At 41.9% G+C, this 13,351-nt stretch overlaps 1 protein-coding gene across 7 annotated transcripts in view; it reads left to right on the forward strand.

The window, feature by feature from the left end:
- Positions 1–700: 700 nt before the first annotated feature.
- The window catches only part of KCNJ6 (potassium inwardly rectifying channel subfamily J member 6), a 237,211-nt gene continuing 224,560 nt past the window's right edge, over positions 701–13,351 (forward strand). For all 7 annotated transcript variants that reach the window (XR_012160918.1, XR_012160919.1, XR_012160924.1 and 4 more), the window contains exon 1: positions 701–1,156. The gene's annotated coding sequence lies outside the window, so the exon portion shown is untranslated. The remainder of the gene's footprint in view (positions 1,157–13,351) is intronic.

Consider the following 13,351-nt stretch of genomic DNA (forward strand, 5'->3'; position numbering starts at 1 on the left):
AAGTGGGGAGGGGGGGTTAGTAGGTACATGAGGGCCAGGAGAGCGAGGATGCTATGGAGGGACTGAGGGAGGAGGGCTGAGATGAAGAGAGGGGGAAATGCCAGTCAGAACTGGGGAAACCAGATTCTGATGACAATCGTGTTGAAAGCCTAATGATGCCACTGCTGGGTCTCATCCCTGCCCCACTTCTGCCACTGCCACTCTGCTCCTAACCTTGTTGAGAGTCAAGGGGGTCCCTCTTAGCTCCCTGGGGCTCATTCGCAAGCCTGAAAGGCTGATTAATGCTATTTCCTCCTTCTTCCTTCCCTTTTCCTATTTTGTATATTTCCATTTCCTTAGGCCAAAGTAAAGCAATCAAAATGATCTCTCCCCCTCCCACCACCACCTCAGCCCTTCTCAAGTTCAGCTGCAAATAAAAAGAATCCCAGGCCAGTCCTCCCTGTCCATGTCCAGGGTGAACACTAGTTTCCTTCTCTCCCAATGAGAAATACTGCAGGAAAGCGACCAGGCTGGCTTTGCAAAGCTCTATACAAATCGTAAACTTTCCATTAGTCTCCCTGCTCTGTCAGAAGGTAGGAAAGAAAGAAAGAAACAAAGCAAGCAACCGGTAAAACCCACCCACGCCCCTACTCCCGCCTGCTTTGTGCTGCAGCATTGCTCCAGCAGATGGCACTGTGCACAGTTTCATTTCCTCTGCCTTGTTTGTTACAGCTTCTGACTGGAGAGCACAGCAGCCACTCGCCTGAAATTGAGTAGAATTCATTGAATCTGCGGATTTCATGACGTTTCCCTGCGTTGTCCAACACTTTTCTCTCTGCCTGTGCTTTTTTATTCCGCCCGGGTCTTCCCCACCCACCCCCTCCCCACCCCCTGCTGTCTGATCTCCTCCAGGTCTCATTTAACTCTGTCCTAGCAACACAGCGTATTGGACTTGAATACTGCACCTGGCTGTGTATGTGGGAAAGCCAAGCTGGATCAAGAGGTGGGCGAGCAGAGGGGAGGATGGAGGCGCGAGAGAGCAGCTTAGGGTCGAGGTAAAACTGAGCATCATCATCTTATTGTTTAACCCATCATTGAGTGAACCATCAGCCAGCAACATCCTGCTCCATTCCACAAAGAAAATCATGATCGAATGAAAACAACGTGCCCCAAACAGGTAAGACGGTGGAGTTGCTAATGGGAAACCAGCTGTTGTCCATTCCCACAAGAAATCCAATTCTTGCCTTTTTCTTTTGTCCCTGAACTCCCTACTCTGGGAGAAATGTCACCCCCAAGTACAGAAAGACCGGGGAGAAGGCAGTTACATAACAGAAGGGAGATCAATTTCATATGCCTTTCATTAGCAACTGGAAACTCGCAGGGACGGGAAAAAACACTGGATTCAGAAAGATCCAGCAAATTGTGGTTTTAAAGATCGGGTCCTCCTCTCTTTCTAAAGCTGGGGGCGCCAACTGTCAGACGTTGCATGCAATGGTTTTGGGGGGTTTTTTTGGTTTTGGTTTTGGTGTTTTTTTGTTTTTTTTTGGCAGTTAAGGAAATCAAGTATCCTAGTCATGTGAAGCTCGGGCTTCTGCTTTCCGGAGAGAGACACCCCCCCCCCCCCCCAGTAGGGGTTTTGGTGAGATACAGCCCGAGGTGTGGTGTGATAATTAAGCAGTAAACGCCATGCAGCGTGGAGATCCCTGGAAGCTGGTGCCATTTCAGCCAGATCGCTGCTCAGGGAAGAGGCGACTTGTGCGTGGCACTGAGTTCCACGTTTGCTCGTACTTTCCTTCGCTAGATGTGCCCGGGATGGCTCGGGGCTACAGAGCTGAGCTGAGCTGAGCGTGTCGGGGACGATCGAATCCGTTGTCTCGCGGCAAGGGCCACGGAGCTCCACGTTCCCAGCCCGCTGGCTGGGTGCAAAGGCGCGTCTCTCGCTGCCCGGGCTGTGCCGTGGGGTAGCGGCACCCCGCCGCAGCAACCCGCGGAAGCGCGGGGCCGGGGCGATGGCGGCCTGGGGAGAAAGTCCGAGTGGCATTGTGACGTAGGCAGGGGTACTGTTGCCTTCCGGAGTCTGCCGGCCGGGCGGTGAGCGCGGAGCCGCAGGGGGAGCTGGCTGCAGACGAGGAACAGCTGCGAGCCGGGCTCTGCTAACGCAGCGATGCCCGTTTCGTCTTGATCCGGGGGAGAGGGAGCAGGGTATCACCATGGCGACCTGGAGGGAGCGGGGAAATCGGCTCCAGTCTCGCAGAAATTGCGGGACAAAACTTTCCTGGGCTCAGGGGGGAAATACTGCAGATGCCTGTCATGCCTGCCACAGCTGGCTCGCAACTACACTCGCTGGGACTGTCGGCAAAGCTCCGAGCTTGCATGCCATTTGCTGCCGCTGAAAACACAGCCACAAGATCAGCGGCCCGGGATTAGAGACCCTGGTACCAGGAAACACGTTTCAGAGGTGGGGAGCGGGGACACGACGCTTGAGTGAAGACTAGCTCCATATGTCTGCCCTAGAGAGGTCCGCTGTGGCGATCCCTCGATCGCTCTGTTAACAAACAGATTTCCATGTTCAGGGAAAACTGGGAGACACCTGTTGTTATTCGTAGCATTACCTGGGATTGCACAGCCTGGAAATCATCCATTTCACTCCTAGAGGTGCATCAGAGTAGCTCTTGGGAGTCGAGAGCACAGCTGAACTGAAACTGTTTCAGTAGCTAGAAAAGGTCACGGGTCCGGCAGCTAAGAGAGACTTTCCTGGTTTAAATGGTGTCTATGCTTGCAAATCAGTCAGTCAGTCACTTCATGCGCGTTGGTTTCTCTCTCCAACTTTTCAGGACCCAGAACAGCAGCCGAGAAGCTGTTTCAGCACCTAGGTCAGGGCTATAAATACAGGCCTCTGTGCTGGGTCTAGTAAGCGAGATAAGTGGAAGAGAGACAGTTTTAATGCTAATCACTGTCTCAATGACTGCTCGGAAATAAATGTGGAACTCAGCTAATCAGAGAGAGAGAGCGAGCGAGCGAGAGAGAGAGGTCAGTCGGTGCACTGGCTCCTGAAAAGAGGCTGAAATAAAATTACATTGAGCACGACAAAACTTTCTTTCCTTACCCCTAAAGATGGGAAGAAGGCAATTGGACTCTGACCCCGGTCAGTGCAAAGACTATCACTGACTTCAGTGCCTTTGGATCAGGCCCGTGGATTGTTAGAAACAGACGAACACAAAAGTAAATGATTCCCTAAACTCCACCTGTGATTGTTTTCAAGCTAAAATAGCAAAGTGCAGATAAACTGCCTATTAACATTTTGCTGGTCTCTGATCATTGTAGTTTTGCAAAGACAATACTAAAGCGATGTTTTTTAGAAGTTGCACAAGTCCTTTGTCCAGTGCTAAAAAACACCTAAAGAAGCCTGAAGGTTCCAGATGAGCGAATACTGTAAAAATCCTGCAAATACTAATTCAAACGTCTTAAATGAATTTGCCTCCGCTGAGGTCCAATGACCCTTTTGCAGTCGCCTCCTAGGAATGTTCTGGCAGTGCTAGTAAGTTTACTGGAAGGAACAGTCACAGAAACAGCATATTTTAAGTGAACATTGAGGGAGAATTCGCAGAAAAGTGAATTTTAAATTTACTTCCATAAACATTCATTTTGGGAAATTATTTCTCAGAGCTACAACAACCAATAAGGGAGCCAAAGCATACCATGTGATATACATGACCAATGACACAGCTTGAATTTTGAATATCAAATAGTTACAATGAAGTGCTTGCAAATCAGCTCCTGATCAATAATTATTATCAGTAGCTGGCAAATAATTTCAAGTAATAAATAAAAGTCAATTATTCATTATGCTTATTGACAGTTCACCAACAGCAACCCGGGTATCTTCTTCAAATATACTAGTCAGTTGTATATTATTTGCACAGTTCTAGACATGTTAATAAAAAGCTTACGGAACTACTAGTATATATAGATAATTATTACTTAGCATTAAGAAATATACTCTAGAAAAAAATACAGCAAAATGAATACTCTTCATTCAGGGACAATATACTTGGATTAATCACCTTTGTGCTGTTCACTGTGTCCATGTGTTCTTTTTTCCATTAGGCAAACAAGATTTGTTTAATCTTTCCATAGTCCTGTGAGGCAATAAACTGTAGATATTATAGTTTTATATGTAGAATTACAGATTCAGCATCCAGATACCTCCACTCTTGAGGGCATACTTTATCTATGTAATTAAGCAGTTCATTCACACAGCTCACTTTGCAATAAATTACCTGTTTCAAACTGATTATAATCTTGCCCTGTTCTTGCAAAGACAACTGAAGGGATGGGCATACATATGGGTATATGTCCCTATGGAACCCTACTGAAGTCAGTGGGACTCTGTGCCAAGGGTGCACCAATGCGGTTGTTTATGAAGGATCACAGCCTGTAAGTCTAGATATAATCTCTTCAACTGTCTGATTTAAAGTTGCCAAAACACCAGTTCTTGACAGGTGGAGCAAGCAAGTGACCTAAATCTGGAAGGGACTGAGTATTTGCAACTCCAATACATGATAGAGAGCATGTAAATTAAAGAAAGATAGAACAGCTGCAAATATTCTTGGAAGGATTAGATTTTTTATCAGTAAATGTTAAGAACATAAGAATGGCCATACTGGGTCAGATCAATGGTGCCTCTAGCCCATTATCCTCTCTCCCGACAGCAGCGAATGCCAGGTGCTTCAGAAGGAATGAACAGAACAGGTAGTCATCAAGTGATCAGTCTCCTGTTGCCCATTCCCAGCTTCTGGCAAACAGAGGCTAGGAATGCTTCAGAGCTTGGTTTTGCATCCCTGCCTATCCTGGCTGTTGGACTTATCCTCCATGAACTTATCTAGTTCTTTTTTGAACCCTGTTATAGTTTTGGTCTTCACAACATCCTCTGCCAAAGAGTGCCACAGGCTGACTGTGTGTTGTGTAAGAAATGCTTCCTTTGGTTTGTTTTAAACCTGCTGCCTGTTACTTTCATTTGGTGGCTGTGTTATGAGAAGGAGTAAATAACACTTCCTTATTTCTTTCTCCACACCAGTCATGATTTTATAGCTCTCTAGCATATCCCCCCTTAGTCGTCTCTTTTCCAAGCAGAAGAGTCTCAGTTTTATTAATCTTTCCTCATACAGAAGCTGTTCCATACCCCTAATCATTTTTGTTGCCCTTTTCTTTTCCAATTCCAATATATCTTTTTTGAGATGGGGTGACCAGATCTGCATGCCGTATTCAAGATGTGGGCATACCATGGATTTATATAGAGGCAGTATGATATTTTCTGTCTTATTATCTATCCCTTTCCTAATAATTCCCAACATTCTGTTAGTTTTTTGACTGCCACTGCACACTGAGAGGATGTTTTCAGAGACCTATCCACAATGACTCCAAAATCTCTTTCTAGACCCCATCCTTTTAATATGTATAGTTGGGATTATGTTTTCCAATGTGATTTTACTTTGCATTTATCAACATTGAATTTCACCTGCCATTTTGTTGCCCAGTCACCCAGTTCTGTGAGATCCCTTTGTAACTCTTCACAGTCTGCTTTGGACTTAACTATCTTGAGTAGTTCTGTATCATCTGCAAATTTTGCAACCTCACTGTTTACAGTTTTCCATATAATTTATGAATACATTGAATAGGACTGGTCCCACTACAGACCTCTGGGGGACACCACTATTTACCTCTCTCCATTATGAAAACTGACCATTTTTTCCCGTTGTTAAACATCAATTTCACTGTATACACAAACCAATATATCAATAAGTAATAATAAAAATTTACAGATAGGCAAAATAAGAAAAATACTGCTTGAGAACTTATTAGAGTTTGATTTAAGGATATTTACTTTGTATATTTTGATTTGATGTTGACAATTTGTGTTTTAACAGTTACAAAGCTTTGTATCTTTTTGAAACTCCATGTCTACTGTCATTAAATAATTATTGTCTGTACCCCTTTCCCCACTGTCTGACCTCCCATAATTTCCTGCAATTATGAAAAATTTAAAATGGATTAAAAATTAAAAATACATAACTTATACTTTTGTGCAACTGTGAAAATTTAAATTGAAAGCAATCAAAAATGCTTTAAAATAAACACCGATATTATCCACTGAAATTATTAAAAAATATAAATTGAATTCTGACAATCCTACAAATATTGTTTCATCTTCAGGCAAAAACATGAAAAGCATTTTAAAAAGAAAGGTATTTAGAGTACATCTAAAAAGATCACTTAGAAGATTTTAGATTCTTAATTTTATTACACAAGCCAACATTCTAACATGGCAGTCTGACAAACTAATTTTACCACATATAAAGCAATATAAGAAGAAAAGAAAGATCATTGAAATAAATATATTAATAGCAAAGCCCAAAATTCTACCTTTTAATCAGAAGAAGAATTCTTGCATAATTTCTGTGAGTATATTTTCAGTGAAATCAACATAAACTTACAAAGACACATATACTTTTACTCCAGTAAATATTTAATTGGTAGTCAAGTGTATTTTGTTACATTATTATTTTAGTGTGTTTTATATTCACTTTACGAAACAAAACATTTTGAAGGTAAGACATGTTCACTCTCCAAAATTACATAAGAGAAATAGAATACCACATGCATTGTCATAACATGTCCCCACTAGAGGCTTATATAAATGCTTCAGAAAGGGAAGCTTTATTTAAGGTCCTTACTTTAAATAAATTAAGGAATTCAGGAGGTTTGTGGGACAGTCATTGGGTCTTCACTATCATTTTTTAGATGTTTAGCATTTCCACATGTGCAATCATTTTTCTCCATGTATTTGAAATTTTGTAAACATACTTTATAAAAGGAATATAGTAAATGTTTAGCTCCTTCCACATATAAGTAAACTGCTTCTAAAGTAACATTATTGTTTAAGCATGTAGAGAACACACATTTGAACTTTATTATATTGTTTCTTTTATTTTCATTGTAATTTAAAGTGTCTCTGCTGAATGATGGAAGTGTTTACCTGGGAAAAAACATTGGCAAATTAAGAAAGACTAGCACTGAATTAGCACATAAGGTTCATTTTGAAATTTGTGTATTTGCAATATATATGAATGAGAGGGTAAATCAGTCCAATAGTCTGAAAAAAATGAAATTCCTGATTCTAACATTAAGCATCAATATTTAAATGTTGATCGTTTTAAAACAGATCAGGGGTTCTTCAAGAAGAAATACTAATCCCGGTATCAATTAAATCCAAGGAGAGAAGATAACTCTTCTTCTTCTTCTAGAATGAAGAAGTCTGGAGCTGTGTTTCTAGAAATTCTGGGCTGTATGTAATACTAGAATGCTATTGATAATTGAAATCCAATTATATTGCAACTGGTGGAAAGAACAGCTGAGATGAGGAGTTGAACAATGAGCTATCGGTAACTATTTTCTTGTAATCCAGAAAAAACTTTCAGTTAGAGTCCAATCAGCTGTGCAAAAAGGGTGAAAGTCTCTGAAACACAAAGCCCTCTGCACTGAACCTCATGGTAGAGGAGGTGTGTGAGAGAGAGAGAGAGAGATAGAGCCATGCAAGCCACCTCCACACCCGCAGTGCACTGCAGCAGGAGAGTTTCATGGTGCCTCAGAACAGCAATGTACAGAGGAAACTGTGGGGAGGGGGGTAGCTGTGGCTAGGAATCTTGGATGAGCAAGACTGTGGCTATTGCAGTCTATATAAGCTAGAATGGCCACTGTGCTGTGTGCTAGCTACCCTGCCTGCAGGTGAGAAGACTCGTGAATGTAATCTCCCCCAAAGTCCACTGAATTCCCCATACAAAGTCTGTTTATTTGGGCATTATGAGGTGAGTAGTGACTTTCACAACCAAGAAATTACATTTTGTTTGGGGTTTAAATGTCACAGGAAAATACATTGTTGTTGGCCGGTAATATGCACTTTATTTGTGGGCTTTTAGATTTAGGTTGTTTAGCTGCTACCACTATTCTTCCCTCAGCTGTATAAGCACTCTCCCAGTGAAGTGAATTTCAAGAGTCTTAATGGGCCTATTGCTGTAAGCACTAGTATTTTGTACTGCATCAATTAAAAATCAATCTATCCTGTAGATTTCTAATGTAGGCACAGATCCTACAATCAGATCCATATAGATGGACCATGGCAGCCACAATGGGTTTCAATGAAATCAATGGGGCTTCTGCATGAGTGCAGCAATCTGCCCACACAAACACAAATGCAGCATCAAGGCCTTCGGTGCCAGTGGCTAAGAATAAAAGATTGCTTTGAAGTGTAAAGCAGTAGTTTAGAAGTAATTTGTAACTGAAGTCAACCTGCTAATTAATTCAGTGGTTTTCTTCACCTAATATAACTTTTTTTAGTGATATCTGAATATTGGATACACTTTCTAGTATCAGCATCAAAAAAGAACAAGAGTCATGCCTTTTCTTTAGACTCATAGACTTTAAGGTCAGAAGGGACCATTATGATTGTCTAGTCTGACCTCCTGCACAACACAGGCCATAGAATCTCACCCATCCACTCCTGTAACAAACCCCTAACATATGTCTGAGCTATTGTATTCCTCAAATCGTGGTTTAAAGACTTCAAGGTGCAGAGAATCCTCCAGCAAGTGACCCGTGACCCACGCTGCAGAGGAAGGCGAAAAACCACCAGGGCCTCTGCCAATCTGCCCTGGAGGCTTAACTGCCTGTAGGATTATAAATTCCTTTCAAAGAAACACTGTTCTATTTATGAATGATCAACAATGAAATATCTGCTTAGTGTATTAGAATCAGTCATTTCCTTTTTAGTCTATTAGACATAGGGATGTTATGATTAAATGTATGCTCCCTTCTAGTATTCCTTAGTCTTCACCCTCAGATACACACATTCCATTCTCACTTCAGTAGGAACATAACCAAGGTCATATATTTGGTGTAGGATCTGAAAGCCTATTATTTACAGGTATAGTAGAACCTCAGAGTTACAAACACCAGAGTATGAACTGACTGGTCAACAGCATTTGGAACCAGAAATATGCAATCAGGCAGCAGCAGAGACTAAAAAAAAAAAATACAGTACAGAACTGTGTTAAACATAAGCTACTAAAAAAATAAAGGAAAAGCAGAATTTTTCTTCTGCATAGTAAAGTTTCAAAGCTGTATTAAGTCAACGTTCATCTGTCAACTTTTGAAAGAACAAGCATAACATTTTGTTCAGAGTTACAAACAACCTCCATCCCCAAGTGTTTGTAACTCTGAGGTTCTACCATATAACCTACAATTTACACTGTGTGGCTCTGTCCCTCTCTAGTGTCTGGACTATGGAGGTCTGAGTCTGTAAACCCTTTGAGATAACAGAGCTGGGTCTTTTGGCTCAGGTAGTAAAGGACAGAACTTATAGATCCAGAGCTCCTGAACTTGACCCCTACTGCCAACGATCCATCTACAGGAGCACACAGTGACTCATAAGGGGATTTGAGTTGCTGTGAACCTGAGAAACTCAGGATCAGCTTTCCCAGACAGGGGAACATGTAACCTATATGCCACAAGGTGGCTGGTCCCAGTAAATGAAGTACGTCCAGTGCCCCTATGCCAGAACAGGTGCTCCCATTTGTCTAGTTAAGAGGAAGGGACAGCATCTAGGGGCTATAAAGGCCCAGGGAGAGAGCGAGCTTGGGGGTGGGTGGGGAAAGGGGGCCCAGAGAGTCAGAGCAGACTAGTTTGATCAGGAAGGGTGGATGAGAGTTGCCTGAGACAAGGGGACTGGAGCAATCCTGAAAGGGAGCAGAAGGTGGCTTCTGGGAGAAGGCTGAAGGCCAGAGAGCAGCAGAGGTAGCTGCCTGCTGGCTCTAAGCCAGAGATCCAGAGCAACAAGCTGGAGAGGGCTAAAGGTGGGTGTAGTGGAGGAGCTAACCTACTGACATCTTCAGGACTGGAGAGTTTTGAGAGGGCCAAGGAGAATGAGGGACACTTGCCTTATTCTCCTCATGCTCCCAGCAGAGAGGCTGTGTGGGTTTCTGCTGGGAAGAGTAAGGTTGCACTTCAACTGGAAGGGGTGGGGCGGCTGCCCAGGGACTGAAGTGGACTGGCAGACAGCACAGTTGTGCTTGAAGGTACAGGTATGTGGGGCATCAAGGGACGAGATGTCTTGAGTTTTAATGACTGCTTGCACTTTGGTAAGAAGTGGACTATATATTTGGGACTTTTGTTATGGACTATTTTGCAATACTTTTTAAAAATAATAAACCAGCTACCAAAGAGGGTATTATTGAGTCAAGAAAGCCTTGAAGTGAAGCTAATGAAGACTCTGAAGGAGGGAAACTGAGGCAGCTCACCCATTGTGCCATGACCTGCCAAAGGAGGGCACTCTAGGCAGGATGGCCCTATCACTCTGTGTTAGTACAAAAAGTGACTCTGTCCCTTTCCAGTGGCTGGATAATGTAGAGGTTTATGAGCTGGTACAGTTTTTGCACTAACAGTGTCTTTTAGCTCAATGAGTAGATGCTCATGTTTACATCCAGAAGTCTCAGGTTTGAGCCACGCTGTTGATGACTCAGCCAGGACATTATACAGGTATACCCTAAGACCCAGATTTTGATACCCTTATTCTTATTTCATGAGTAATCCCACTGGATTGAATGTATTCTTTCTTACTATAAGAGTATCAGAATGTGGCCCCAAGAATTAATCTGTGCTCATAGCGCATAGGAACTCATTAGAGCAGAACTCTGGGGCTTGTTTTCCAGTAGAAGCCAAGACCCAGTGTTTGTGCTGAAAAGTCAGAAAAGTTTCTTACTTGCTTTCTTGAATGAGAAAACAATAATGTACAGATTGAGAGATGAAACAGAAAGCTGAAAGGAAGTACAAGATGACAAGTAAAAGAGCAGTTAATTAAGTGGTCTAATCAACCTTGTTGTGCAGTGCTTATCACAGAGGAGCCCTACGTTCAGCTCACCAGCTCAGATCTGTGCTGCAGCATTGCAGGAAATCCTCTGCCTTTTTCTTCCCATTATAAGCACTATCCAAAAAAAAAAAAAGAAACCAAACAACTAGTGTCTTGTTAATGTAGATTTTTTTGGCTGCATAAGCCAAAGAGAAGTTTGGCATGTGATAAATACTGAATGATTAGGAGGACAATCAAAACTAAGGGCAATTGACAGACTATTCTTCAAAGTATCAAACTGAAGAATGAGAAAATGACATCTCATAACTGCCTGAATTAGTTCCTCCCCTCCCCTACCAGTCTGCAACTTCCATCAGTTTGTCATACCAATTTCTCCCACTTTAAAACAATTATTAACACCCAAGTAAAATTTCCTTCCTCTTCTCCCAGTTCACTAGTCCTTCTGAGGTGAAGAGTGAAATCCTGGCTTCAGTGAAGTCAAAGTCAATGGGAGTTTTGCCATTAATGTGACCAGGATTTCATCCTAAATTATCACCCCTGGGTCACAAAGGAAGATTTTGGAGAAGACAGCAATTGAACCCAGATATTCTGAGTGCCAGGCCAGAATCTTCAGCAAAACATTTCAGCATCTGCCAGCTCCCAGCGGATGGGACATAAACACATGCCTAAAGTTAAGTGCATGCTTCAGTACTTTGCTGAAGTGGGATGGGCTGGTGAAACAGGGCCTGAAAAATCAGGGATTATTCAGCCTTTACCCTCAGAGTTTGTAGAACCAGGAGCTACTGTTGCCTCAGAATGGGGCATCTCGCCAGTTATCCTTGAATTATAGGATAGTACCAGTTGTAGGTGTAAGAATTTTAACACTTCAGACAGGAACTGTGTTAAATAAACTGAATATATACTTCTCTCAGCAAACCAACAGGCAGAGACATAAGGAATAATTAGTACATTGTTGCATTTCAGCTGTAGAAAATCTTTTTTAAATTAAAATATGAACAGGACCAGAAATCTGTCAGAATTAAAAATAAAATCATATTAATCTCTCTAGGGCGGACTTAAATTAAAACTAGCCCTTATCAACTAGCTCTCACCAACAACCAGTTGTCATGCAGCAATATCTGCAGAATTATGGTGATTTCCTATTCAAAACTGCTGGTAAATGTTCACTTGGGAATGGTGACTGCTGTGCAGTACATGCAAGCATAAGTTTTGGATAAATATTATCCAGACGTTTGTCTCCATGGCTTGTTTATTCTGTGGCAGAGTGGACTGAAGCTTTGCAGTAATGACCCCAGATCCCTTCTGCACATGCTAGTGACAAATTCTGTGTCTCCATTAGTGTTCAATGATTGCAAATCTAACCCAAAACTAGAGATGGACTAAAGCTGAAAAATTCAGATCTGGATTTTAAACATCCCAAAGTTCAGTGTATTCAGTTTCCCTGGGTTTGGACTTGGTCTGTTATAAAGATAAGGCTGATTGCAAAATCTGGATATAGGCATCAATGCCCATTCCAGTTTAGTGGTATAATATTTCATGACAAAATTTTCCCCTGGACAGAGTTCTGGCATACAAAATCTCAGCCTAGAAGATGATTTGGTTTTGGTTTTGTTTTTTTCCCCTTTTTATAAAATTTCCACACAAAATATATCTTAGCTGTGTTTTTTTGAGGAAAGCAGAACATTTATTGGGTGAATCAGACTTTATTTTATGAGGAGAGGAGGTTTTTTGGGGATGCTGGAAATTAACATGTCTGTAAATATTAACCTTTGTTTTGCTGAAGTGGTTAAACCCCCATTCTGTTCTCACTCACACATGCAAGTAACTTGACACACCTGAATTCAGTGGGAGTACTCAGGTGCATAAAGTTACAGGTGTGAGTATTTGCAGGATTTTGGTCCAAATTTGGTATGTGCTGAGGAGCCCTTACTATAAATTGGTTTCTCCTGATATTTCAATGTTTGCTTTTTGATATAGCAAAGATAATAACATTTAAAAGATAGCTACTGCTTAGAGGCAGTGGTTAATCACACAGAAGGCCCCATCCAGTTCCCAACAATGAGAATGGGAGTTTTAGCATTAATTTCAGTGGGAGAAGAATCAATCCCTTAATTACATTTTGTCATCTCCACTGATCTCAGTGGAGGAACCTTTGCATAGTAACATTTCTCTCCTAGACATATTCTGACACGACAACAGTTGAAAATAAGAATCAATTGCATCAGCTGTCATGTAGTGAGCGTTTATTATAGTGCAGGAAAGTTTCTGATTGACTTACACTGATATGGTAGGGGCTCTAAAGAAGCGATTATCATTTCAATCTAATAATCATCACAGAGCAAAGCCCTTGCTAAGGATTCAGCAACTAGCGTGTACCCGCTCTGCTTTGTCTTTGACCAGCCAGTTTTCTACAACTCCCTTCTAAACTACATTGCTACACGTGCCTCTGGC

This window comes from Lepidochelys kempii, chromosome 1 (assembly GCF_965140265.1).
Source record: "Lepidochelys kempii isolate rLepKem1 chromosome 1, rLepKem1.hap2, whole genome shotgun sequence".
NCBI lineage: Eukaryota > Metazoa > Chordata > Testudines > Cheloniidae > Lepidochelys > Lepidochelys kempii.